Below are 12,404 nucleotides of genomic sequence, written 5' to 3' on the forward strand. Positions count from 1 at the left end.
TATAACCATGTCTCCTCCGTTCTCCCCAAACATCCAAAACACCCACCCCTAAGTGAGAGGCCTTCTGTAACCCCACACTTCACCTTGTCTATGGGTATAAGACTAATGGTCAGTGATGATGTGGGATCCCAGCTCCAAAAAGTTAATCTTTCTTAAAGATGGAGGAATGGGATAGCTTTCTCCTGAACTCCTCCTTGCTCTCTCTGTGCTCCCATTGCAGAAAATGGGCTGATGTTTGCTTGCTCGCTAGCTTTGGCAACATCAAAAGGGACTAACTGGCTTGCCAGGCGTGAAAAGGATAATTCATTGCACTGGGCGGGTGCATTAGCATTTACAGCAAGGGGATAAACTGCATGTGGCAATGAGTGTTCATCATCCCTTTGGTCTGGCTGTCAGTGCACGATCAGGCTGCAAAGCAAGGGGCTAAGCCAGTGTCAAATCAGTGGTTCGACAGCAGGAAGATGAATGGACCCCTCCCTGACACTGCTTCCCAAGCATGCTTCACAGGGGAGAGAGAATGCAATTTCCCACTGTTGGTATCTCAAGCAAAGTAATTACTTCTTAGCTTTACAGCAGCAGCCGAGGGCTTGCGTACCTCAGTCGTCTCCACCAGAGGAGGCCAGAGAGCCAGTGTTTGGACAGCAGGAGAAATGGGAGCAAGTTCCAAGTCTGTGTGGATTCAGGAAGCAATGAAGGGAAAAGTGGGGTGGGGGCAGGAAGAAGAATGATGACTATGATTCAAGCAGGGGGGTAATACTTGCAGGCAAGACTCAGACCTGGGACTGAAAGTGCAAGCTGCTGTCAACCTAAGCAAGACGAGCCCGTGCTGGATGCAATGCAGAGTGCAGCTGGATAAGCCAGAACAGTGACAGAAATGCGAGCATCCTGCATTACCCAGACACCACAATCACTCACTTCATGCAGACATGCTGCACCTACAATCCCCAGACAACCCATTGCAAGTGCTACAACTGCAGACGAATCACCATTAGTTGCAGAAGGAGCAGAAGACAACAATGATACCTGGGAACTCCTTTTTAGAGCTCCTCTGTTGCTCATCTACTATGGCAAGAAGCATGGACTAGATGGCCAGACTCCTAAGTAGACAGAGGGCTACAGAATCCAGTGGTCGTACCTGTGGCCATTCCAGCAGAAGCCCTCCTACAGGAGCTGTGTCAGTAGCTGGAGTATGCATTTTTCTTGATGGGCACCGTGATTTACTTTTCCTCCCCGCATGCATAATTACAGGACTAACTACAGGCATTGCCAACTAGACCAAACCAGGGGGGCATCTAGCCCAGTATACTGGTTTTTACATTGATCAGCACCAAGTGCTTCACAGAAAGGTGCAACATCCCCCTCACTGGACAATTATGAAACTCCCCGGTCATTGCAGGCTGAAGGAATTTCTTCCTGACCCATTAGAGTTTGGCTGTTATTTCACTGAAATGTTATCTTGTCTATTCTTGTTCATGCATCCTTAATGGCAATGTTTCTGTTATCCACACGTCTCCTTTTTACCAAATCCTTCTTGGCTCCAATACCTTGTGGGGATGAGTTCTACAAGCTCTTTGTGTGAGATGCAAAGGCTTAAATGCTAAGTGAGTTATTTTCAAATCACCATAACCGGGATCCAATTGGGCACATTCCCTCTTTCAGCTTTCATGGCATCAGATAAGCCCAGGAAGCCCAGAGCTCTGCTTTGCCACATAACCATGTTTCTTGGTCACTTTGGGGATTAGATGAAGATATGATTTCAGCGAACCCCATGTAAAGGGCTGCAATAGCAGGGGGCTGTGGGCTGGGCTTGGGAGGTACTGGCAGAGCTGACCGTGTAAAGAGGAAACAGAAGAGGGGGCTATGGGTTAGGATTGAGGGGCAATGACTGAATCAGTGGGTAGAGGGAGGCCATAACAGGGCACTGAGCATCCAAATTGAGGGACACTGACAGAGCTGTGGGTGGGAGCAGAGCTCAGGGCTGGAATAGCAGGTGGGAGCGAAGCCATTGGCAGGGCTGTGTGGGGAACGATTTCACAGTACCTGCTGCACAAATCTACCATTAGCAGACTGTCATTTTCATTAGCTCTAAAAGGCACCAAATTTGCTCCTTAATTAAGGGGCAATCCAGTGGAATTCTTGTGGAATTAGGTATCATCTCTCAGAAAGGAGCAGCTGAGCTCGCCCTGATTCATGGCATTGCACTGCATGAAGCAGGGACTGGCATTACTCCAGCACAGCTGTCTTCCCATTCCACCCCCCTAGACAAGGGCATCACTGAGAAGAGGGCAACACCATGCACACTTGTCATGGGCTGGAGCCAAAGCCTGCAACAAACAGCCCTCTACTAAGGAGAAAGCTCTGATCTGGCTTTGATTTTGCAGCTCAGATCCTGCTTTCATGAAAATATGCAGGCAACAAAACACTGTCCACACTGTCCTCTGACCTGTTGACCCCAGACATACAGCTCATGACCTGAGAGCAGCTACAGCCGCCAAGTTGCCAGAATGTGTCCCTGTTCACATCCTACCACCACACGGGAGATTTCCCTGACTGACAGTGACTCTCTTCTCTGGTTTCTGCTAAATCAGCTGGTGACAATTTATCCTCAAGGCACATGTATCTGGAAGGCGATGTCTCCCTGTGAAGGCTGACCTGCCCACAGCCTTCAGTGAGTTATATACATCCTGTGCAGCTCTCAGGAGCAGGGTGGGAGTGTAACTTCTGTACCTTTGTCTTTGGCTATAGAAAGGCAAACATAAACTACAATCCTAAAGCACTGTACAAGGAGGGTGGAAAACCTGGTATTACCTACCATTTTGCAAATGAGGAAATGGTGTTGCCTAAGGTCACTTGGCAAAGCAATGACTAGAGCACAAGTCTCCTGGCTCCCAGCCCAGTACATCGATTTCTAGCTCCAAGCCCCTTTTGGGCTCACTGCCCACCAGGATTTAGCTGAGCAAGTCTTTTGGTGCAAAGAGCAACACAATCATCTCTGCAGAGTATTTGCAACTGAGGTGCTTGCAGACTTAGCCATTGGGGTCAAAAGTAACCCTGCGCAACTCACCTGGCAAACAGTACCTAATTGAACCAACACAGCTTGAATGTCAAATGCTGGCCATGAGCCCAAGAGTAAAAGAACATGAATAAATATGAACTGAGTGACTGGATACAAAGGGAAACTGCACTCCACTGCTGGGGACTGACAGTAGGAGCAGAAAAGCCAGGTTGTATCACATTGTAACTCCAAGAGGGAGATACTGCATGAGGATAGAATATGTTTAATTAAGGATGGCCAATAGTATAAATGGCACCAGATTAGAGGGGGTACCAAAATGGCATCCCCACCCCGTGAATCTGCACCCCGGCAGCAGCATCCTGTGTCCCTGAACCCACACCATGACAGCAGCATCCCAGGTGGAGAGAGCACCCAGGGTCAAGTAAGACCCTCCAGTGCACAGCACAACCCCCCAAAAATGCCTCCACTCTCTGACATCTCTGTCCAGAGAGAAAAAATGGCTAATGACACCTCTGTCCACAGCACATCACCAGAGATAACCTTAAACCATCCAGCTCTCCCTGGTCCCAGGACTGGTGCTGGCACTCTGCAGATTCAAAGATTTATAGGGGTCACAGACCAGGATGATTTTCATTGTGTAAGACTTTCAGGGCTGTCATCAATTCCTCATTAACACACTGGTCCCTGTGCTTACGTTTGGATGTGTCTGGAAGATTATAGGAAGAATGAACACTGTGGATCAGCTCCGACAAATTCCCAGTGCCTAGCTACCTCTCTGCTCCAGAGGAGTTCATTTTAAATTTCTCAGGCCACTCAAAGGTGCTGTTTTTCATTCTAGTCTAGCTCCATCCACACCCAGGGAGTTACACCAAGGAATGGATTTAGCCCAGGAGGCTGTCAGAAAACAGGATCAATAGGATTTGGACTTACCACGGTCACTTGCATGGACCAGTCAATCAATACCGTAGGAATCTCTTGATGGGCAAGAGAGATGGATAACCTAAAAAAAATACAAAACAGCCACAGTTAGATGGGGAGATAGTCATGTACTTTCTCACTGCCTACCCAAGGTGCTGGGATCCCTTCTCCACTGGGCGCTGACACACAGGCTATTAAGCACTGAGGTAGGCCTAAATGGGAGTGAACTTCTTGATTTGGTTCAATTTGATTTTGCTTCTCTAGACTTTTTCAGACCCCTTCTGCCTGGCAACTGGATGGTCTGTCTTGGTCTTATTGTAAGGGCCCACAGTGGGGACCAAAGGGAGATCTTCCAAATCATAAAGGCTAGGGACAGAAATTACACATACACCGGTATAAGTGATCGGAAACTGGTTCAAATCTGTAACACAACAGAAGTTCAAAGCACATAAACCATTTTCAAAATGGTCGAAACCAGTTTAAGGTAAACCTGGATGGATATAGTATTAGACTTACCTGATTTAAGTTAAATCGGTTTATTGAACTTCTGTCCCAGATCCCCTCAAGATTCAAGTTAACTCTCAGTCCCCCAGCATCCCAGGATGCTTTGCACCTCCCTTGCCAGGTGAATGGGCTAGCCTTGGCCAAAGCTGAGCAAGTAGGTTTGCTCTAGTGCCCCCCAGCTTCTGGCCTGGGCTGCTGCAGGCATGTGGCTGCATTTCCAGAATCAAAAGTGAATGTCTGTTCACTTGCTTATCAGTTCAATCTACACAGCTTAGGCTACCCTGTGAAGGTTGAATTGATTCAACCTTGGGCTTTTTGATAGTCTGTACTTAGCCAAAGGGTATCTGAGCACTTAAGGCCAAATCTAATTTCACTTTTACATGCCTAAGTGCTACTTAGACATCTAAATGTGCTATTTTTTACAGTTATGCAGATTTTTTATCCTGTTTCCACCTGCACATCTATGATTGCCCTTCTGAACATGCCCAGAAAGCTCCACTGTGGCTGCACGATTGTGGGGCAATCCTACTCCACCTAGGTAGGTGTGTGCATACATCTTCAAAAGCGTGTCTAGAAAAAAACCAGAACTACCTATAGTTTGTGAGGGAGGAAAACCCTCCCACCTCCTAGCCCAATGATTAGGGCACATGTCCAGAGTCCAGGGCCTCTCATTCAGGGAAGGGTCAGATGTGTACTCCCTACTTCCTTCCTGGCCTTCTCCTGAAGCAGAGGATATGTGGGACCTACAGGAGAGCAGCCCAGAAGCATGGCTCCATGAGATGTAGGGGCCCAGGGTTCTGGCCCCACATGGCAGGAGCTCTTCCAATATGGTGTAGCCATCACTTGCGGGTCTGCACAAATGTTAGGAAGCGCAAGAGCGGGTTGGGTAGAACTGGGAAGGTTTCATACAGAGCAGGTGTGATTTGTGCTCTGAAGGTACTGGTATAAAGGTGTAAGACCCTTGACAGGATGTGTTAGGTGAGAGGGGTTCTCACGTGATCAGAACTAGCTCATTGGTGTTCATGAATTCTCCAGGTCACTCCTATTCTTGGGGCCTTCAGTATGTCAGTTCAGTGGCCCCAGACTGGTTTTCAGCTTCAGAAATACAATTTCCATGCTGATGAACAAGAAGCTTGATCCCAGTCTATAGGATTTCTCCAGCCATAAAACGGGAACTGTAGGTGCTGTTTTAGCAATCTGCAGGACTTGAACTTGCCACAAGGGCACTGATGAGGAGCCATCCCAAAATGATCTCTACGTTCATATCACTGATATTCAAACTCTGTAACATTAGACACTGTCACTTACTTTGGCAAATGGCAGAGGTAAAACCAAATGTCCCAACACTGGCAATTGCTCTAGCCACTCACTCACACTACCTCACTTCCAAGCTCTGCTAGCTACACTACACCTTCCCTGCCCAGCTGAAAGCTTTTTCATCCACTGGATTTAGCTTATAAATCGCTTTGGCAAAGGATTTAAATCCCAGGCTTCAAACCACCACATTCCCTCCTGACTCCCATTAGAAATCATAGCTGTTGGCTTGAATTGCTCATAAACATGAAAACCTAGAGGCTCTAAAGCAAATTAGAATGAAACTGTGCTCTCAGGATGTGCTGTAATTAAGCCACAGACTTGTTAGGCAATGCTGAAGCACATAGTCCTTAAATATAAGAAGGAGAGGGATTTTTTTTTATTTGCTTATTTTTGTTTTTGGTGCAAGAAAGCAGGGAAAAGATGAAAATAATGTAAAAAAAGTAAGAAACAGCCTTAAAGAACTGGCTCGTAAGGCTAATGCACTGGACTAGCAGAGGAGGACATCACTGCAGCCAGAGGCAGGTCAGGTGTAGGCCTGGCAGAATTGGCATGTCAGAGGGGAGTGCCTGCCAAATTGGCACTTTGGGGCAGGGACTATTTGTCCTATGTATACTAGTGCCCAGGGCATCAGGTCCTGGCCCACACCTGCACTTCTGAGTGCTGCTGTGGACAAACCTGCCATAGCAAGCCAGGCACTGTGCCACTTAAACACTGTTGAGGGGAGGAATGAGGGTGGGAAAGATTTTGATTTGGGCTCTGTCTTGAGTGCAAATGCTGGATTTTAATCTGGTTTAGTTGCATCACTGCAAAAAGCCACAGAGGTGCTCTTATTTTGGTTTGAGTCAGGCTTGTTCCAGTTTAAAGCCAGGAAGTTAGGGTACATAAACCAAAGCAAGCCACTCCAACTGGAATCCAAGGGTTCAGCTGTTTCCATTTGTTTGCATGTAGACACTACCTAATGCATGGTACTGGATTTTGAATGTTATCAGATTTTGAACAGGGCTTTGCAGTTTGTGTAGACTGGGGAGCTTTGTTCAAGGAAGTGCTAGCGAGTGTCAGAGTTCAGGGAAAGCTGCATGTGGGACTCCCCTTTGGTCCTTGAGGACACCCCTCAAGTGCCAGTCCTCCTGCTTTCATCTCCTATAATTCTCCTGCTCTTTGACTGGACCTCAACCTACCACCCCATATGGACCTGAGCAATCCCCACTCTGCTCTGTAGCTTCCGAGCTCAGCACCTTCAGGCACTCAATGCAGTGACTGGCCAGATTTCTAAAAGCAAGGCATTGGTTAATCTTAAATTAAGCTGGCTTCCTTTGGCTGGGTCTGAAAATTGATGAGGCTATTTAGCTGTGACTGTATTTTGTCTTTTCACCTCCTGCCTGGCCTACCCAGAGGGTTTGTATCTGGTTTCATCATGTTATCTTCCTGCTAGTGAACTTAACCCCAGATACATACAGCAAACCTTCCAGTACCAGCATACGGCAAACATCTCCCATGGCAGCTGCATACTGATCAGTATTCACTGCGGAATACAGTGTTTGTAAATGATATCGCTGCCCCACAACTGTCACTCACAGCTAGATTCCCCCGAAGGTTATCCAGCAGCGCTGCACCCATACTTAAATGCAGCCTGGTTTCCTAGGATTGGCAGGCTCTTTGTGGGGACATGGACTCATTTACAGCAGGTGAGCAAAGTCATGTCCCTCTGGGGCAGCTGGGGACTTGGCCCCTCTTGTCTGGAGAAGACCAGTCCTCTGTTCCTAAGGCTTCTTCAATCCAGGGTTACGGCACAGTGCCCACTCTGCCAGGGTGAGCCCCCTGTGCACCTGCCTTCCAATCCATCTGTAAGTCTCCTTTCAGGGAGCCCCTTCCCAGTGCTAACTTTCCCCTCCCAGCAATGCAGACCCCTTCTAGCCCACTGCTGCACTGAGCTCCCCTCCCCGCTGCTGCAAGAGCAGCCACTGGATTTATCTTCCTTCAGATAACTAGAATATATTAACTCATAACAAATGTTCAATTTCCATTGGTAATTGTCACACACCCTCACTGCGTCTTCTTCAAGCTCACACGCGCACTCAGAGCTAAAGAGATTCACAAGCAATCGCAAAGCTCTTGCTCTTTTCCTATGTAACCCTTTGCTCTCCACACTGTGCTGCTGCTACTTCCTCTGCTGTGTCAAATGCAGACCCCAGCTGGGCAATTCTACCACCAACCACACAACTACGGATGTCAGGAGGATCAGAGGCAGGAACAATCATTATTGTTCAGTGGGAAACTTCTCATATGAGATTCTAGAGACAGGGTCTCTCCTGCTTGAGAAGAGAGAGGTGGTTAGCTGTGTTAGTCGGAAGTTAGGGAGACAGAAAGGCACGATGGTACCTTATAGGCTAACTGGTAGAGAGAGACATACGCTTTGTAAGTGACAAACCACTTTGTCAGATGCTATGAACAGACTACAGCATTCATGGCTTCTGACGAAGTGGGCTATCATCTGCAAAATCCTATACCTCACTATATGACAGTCTCTAAGGCAGTGGTTCTCAACCTTTTAGACTCAAGGCACCCCCTGGAAAAAGCCAGCTCTTAGCTTTCTCTTGTTCTTCACTACAGAAAAATTAAAGAGCATGTCTTCTATTGCAAAGAACTCAGAAAGCCCATGACAGGTCAGAATGCTTTTGACACTACGGTTTCCTACTGAAGTGTCTGGGTTTGTCTTGTGAATTAGGGTGCAGGTGTTTGCATACAGAACAGCGCTTATTCTGTGGGTATCCCATGGCATCCCTAAAAGGATCTCATAGCACAGCAGGGCACTGGCACACCCTCAGCAAGAATCTCTGCTCTATGGTGCCACCCTGCCCTACCTTCTTCCAGGCCCTCTCTGAGCTTCCATGTCTTTGTATGGCACTACAGAAATGCAGTAAGATAAGAATAATCAGAACCATGCAGCACTTTGCTCTCAGGCCTTGTCCCACAGCCACCTGCTGTTACCTTTGCCAGCTGGGGTATTTCAGGACTGCACATTAAGGCAGAGCAGTATTCATGGCACTTAATTAAATAATAGGTGATTATCTAAAAGCTGCTTAACGACTACAACATAACCCTGCATTTTCGTGGCAGCCAACCGCACTCTGCCTGCATGACTGCATGAGCCCTACCAGCAAAACTGGAATTGTAACTTATTCAGAAGTCATTTCCATGGGGCAACTTGCTCAAATACATTCAAAGCCAGGGCACTAACCTACTAACACTGTGCTTTGTACATGAATAAAACTGCCCTCAGCAAACAGCTCGGGACAGCTGGTGTGAAAACAGGCCGAGTTCTAATGAAGCTGAAGGAGCAGCATGGGACCCGTATCACAGAGAAGTCATCATGTCACCCTATGGAGATAAGCATCACTTTAACTTAGGAGGCACCCATAGCAGAACACTGTGTAATGAAGTGTTTCACAGAAATAATCCCAGTGCTGCCCCTCAGCATCTGGAGTACACGCTGAACTTGTCTTCAGGAACACAGATCTTTTGGGGGCTTCAGGAGTCCAAGTTCAATACTGGGCCCTACTCCCGACTTCACAGTTGGTACACTTGGTGTTATTTTTAAAAGGGGATGTACTTCTTAGGTACTCACTATGGACTTCAGCACAGATACTGATGCTACTGTAGCACTAGAAGTCCCTAACTGAGACCACATCCCTGCATGGAAGGAGAGATGCAAACACAGACAGTCCTTGCCCCAAAGTCCCTAATGAGACAAGATGGACAATAGATAGGGCCGCGTGGCCACAACTCAGCCTAGGTCCCCCCACAGCCAGCCACCAGAGCACACTGCTTACCACAGTGGGCTGAGGTATAATTAGATGCTTGAGCACCCTGGGCAGTGTCTAAGCCCAGCCACTGACAGTTTTGTGCAACCACAGGCCTGGAGGTAGCAATGCACAGCTGCTTTTCTTTTTGTATCCCCCCTCCGCCAGCAATCACACAGTGCTAGTGCCATCCAGTCTCCCTCCCCGCCCCCACTTATGTTACAGGGCTGACAGTTAAGGATCAGCGGGAGCATTTATACTGACCTGGATGGTTTGGATTTACTATGACAAGGGGGAATGCAATCCAAGCCAGCTTGCTGTTTGCTCAGAATTTACCATAACCACCTACAAATAGCCCTGCTGTCAGCCCGAGGAAGGCTAAAAGGCCATTTTCAGTCCTTTGCATTCAGGAACTTTTGTTTCCATGAGGCTCTGTAAGCATCTCCCTGACACTGTGTTTTGGCTTTTTGGCAGATGCTCCTGGGACAAGTCTGCTGCTATTTTACCTTTTCCACATCTTGCCTCGATTCTGCATTTGAGGGTATGATCCTGCAGAACCCCGGGGTAGAGTACTGCGCAAGGTCGGCAGCACAGAGCAGGATGGAGAGAGCTGGGGGCTCTGTCTGCACCCAGGGGCTACTGCCTCCCAGTTACTCCCAAGTACCAACTTGTGCCAGTTTCCAAACCCCGGTGCAGTCTGTTCAGACTCAACCACCCAGTGGACTCTGCTGCTCTGCTCCCGCGGGCAGACAAGGTTCTTTGGGTAAATCTGATATCTTTATTAGACCAGCTTCAGGCAGAGGAAGCATCTGCCTGAAGAAGAGTGTTTGTACCCAAAAGCTTTTAAAAAATATTTTTTTCAACTATTTGAGCTGGTCTAATAAAAGATATTGGATTTACCCAACAGAACCTTGTCTGCCTACATCCTTAGACCAACACGGCTACAACCAACACCCCAGCTCCCGCAGGGCACTCAGACAAACGTACATCTGTGGGGGAAGATTTCCACCAGATCTTTGATGCAAAGGGACATGCATTTCCACACCCCTGCCCTGTTCTGATTTAATGCCAAGTTGTGTTCATTACAGAGAACAGCAGTATGTGTACAGGAGCAATATCACCAATCCCCCTAGGGGGCCCTATTAGATAGAATGAGAAGGCTCATAACGGCCCGATGGAGGATGCTCTAATCAAAGCACGGGGAATTGAGGACTGGAGCTTCCATGGTCTATAAGCCATTTCACACTCGTTCCCTCATCCAGTGAAAGGATAAAAATGCTGTCTGGCTGACAAACTCTGCCCACATTGCCTTGATGTCCCCCAAGCAATTATTCTGTGGGTCCCCCTGTGCCCTCTCGGAGGATTTGCTGCATTCAGGGCTTTGAAATTGATTGAAAAGTTAAGGATCTTTGGGAAAGCAGAAGGCGGAGAAACGACAGCAGCAAACAATACTTAATATATATTTGGGTTCACAGTGAATTGGCTGCAGCATAAATCAGTCCGGCTGTCTCCTGTGAGTCACCAAGGGGTATTTAATGCAAATGACTAGAGTCCTTTATAAACCATTCCAGACTGCCAAGTACAAGAACTCAAGGCTCATTGTATTTAATTTTATGCATGAGTTTATTTTGACTCAGCACGACTGACAGCACCTCTCAGCAGTCTGAAGTACAGCAGGCCGGATCCTCCGCTGGCAGGAAGCCTTACACCCTCTGCGGGTGCAGTCCATTTCTAACAGTTTTGTCCACAATGGTCAGCATGAGAGAGCTGACATCAGGCACCTAAATCAAAGCAGGCGAACTGCTAGGGATGCTGAGCAAGCAATGCGGAGCGGGAGCCTTTGAGTCTCAACAGCACTTAGGGTTAGGCTGTGACATTAGGTACAACCAGGAGATATGAATGCCACCATCTCAGGAGCAGCTCTCAGAGCGACAGCAACTCACAGACACTTCTTGCTCCCAAGGTTGTTAATTTTTAGCTGCCCCATTCCAGCTGTTCCAGCTAACAAGAGGGGGTGGTGGAAATGGAGCTAGGACTCCTCCATTCCCTGCCCCGTCCCAGCTCCAGGGCAGAAGGTAGGCCTAATCACCCAAGTCTGAATAGTCCATGTAAGGAGAGTGCACTTCCCACCTACAACACACAGCATAAGTCACAATGCTTAGGACCTCCCAACTGAGACTGTGCCAAGCACCAAACATACCCAAATAACCCAGTGGACCCAGCACCTCACAGATCCACAGCACGGGACAGTCACTGCTTAAAGTGCTCAAAGTCTAAGGGGAGAGAAACTGAGGCATGGAGAAGGGAAATGATCTGCCTGAGGATACTCAGCAGGGAAGCAAAAGACATGTCCATACTATCCCCAGCACGCCTGGGGCTCTCCCGCAAGTTTTTCTGCTGTAGTTCGCTCAGCTGAACAGTGACACTGGGCTGCAACAGTTCCCTTTCTGGTTCTTGAGCAAAACCAGGAGGTTTGGATCTATAACACTACAGGGAAGGTTCACTAACAAGGAGTGAAAAATAACCTGGGCCAGATCCTCTGCTGGTGTCACTCATTATAATTCATGGCATTTGGTGGAGCTGTGCTAATAAGCACCAGCAACAGAGCTGGTCTGCAAAGTTTTGGTTGCAGTTGAAATACTGGGACAAGGGAGGTGCTGGGTTTGCTGGATGGGAAAGAACAACGATTAGCATTTTCAAATTTAGGAGACAAAGGCAGGCCCCTAAATCAGCGTAGGTGGCAGCTGTTCTCAGAGGTGAGAAGTAGGAGAGAGCTGTCACGGTGTGACTAAAATTCCCAGTGAATTCCCACTTCCAAACCCCTGGTTTATTGACAGCTAAATTGCTTA

The 12,404-nt window shown here is 47.8% G+C and overlaps 1 protein-coding gene across 3 annotated transcripts in view; it reads right to left on the reverse strand.

Moving 5' to 3' along the window:
- Positions 1-12,404, reverse strand: part of SYT2 (synaptotagmin 2) — a 204,455-nt gene that overhangs the window by 56,221 nt on the left and 135,830 nt on the right. For all 3 annotated transcript variants that reach the window (XM_059717033.1, XM_059717031.1, XM_059717032.1), the window contains one exon: positions 3,947-4,016. The gene's annotated coding sequence lies outside the window, so the exon portion shown is untranslated. The remainder of the gene's footprint in view (positions 1-3,946; positions 4,017-12,404) is intronic.

This window comes from Alligator mississippiensis, chromosome 14 (assembly GCF_030867095.1).
Source record: "Alligator mississippiensis isolate rAllMis1 chromosome 14, rAllMis1, whole genome shotgun sequence".
NCBI classification, from domain to species: Eukaryota; Metazoa; Chordata; order Crocodylia; family Alligatoridae; genus Alligator; species Alligator mississippiensis.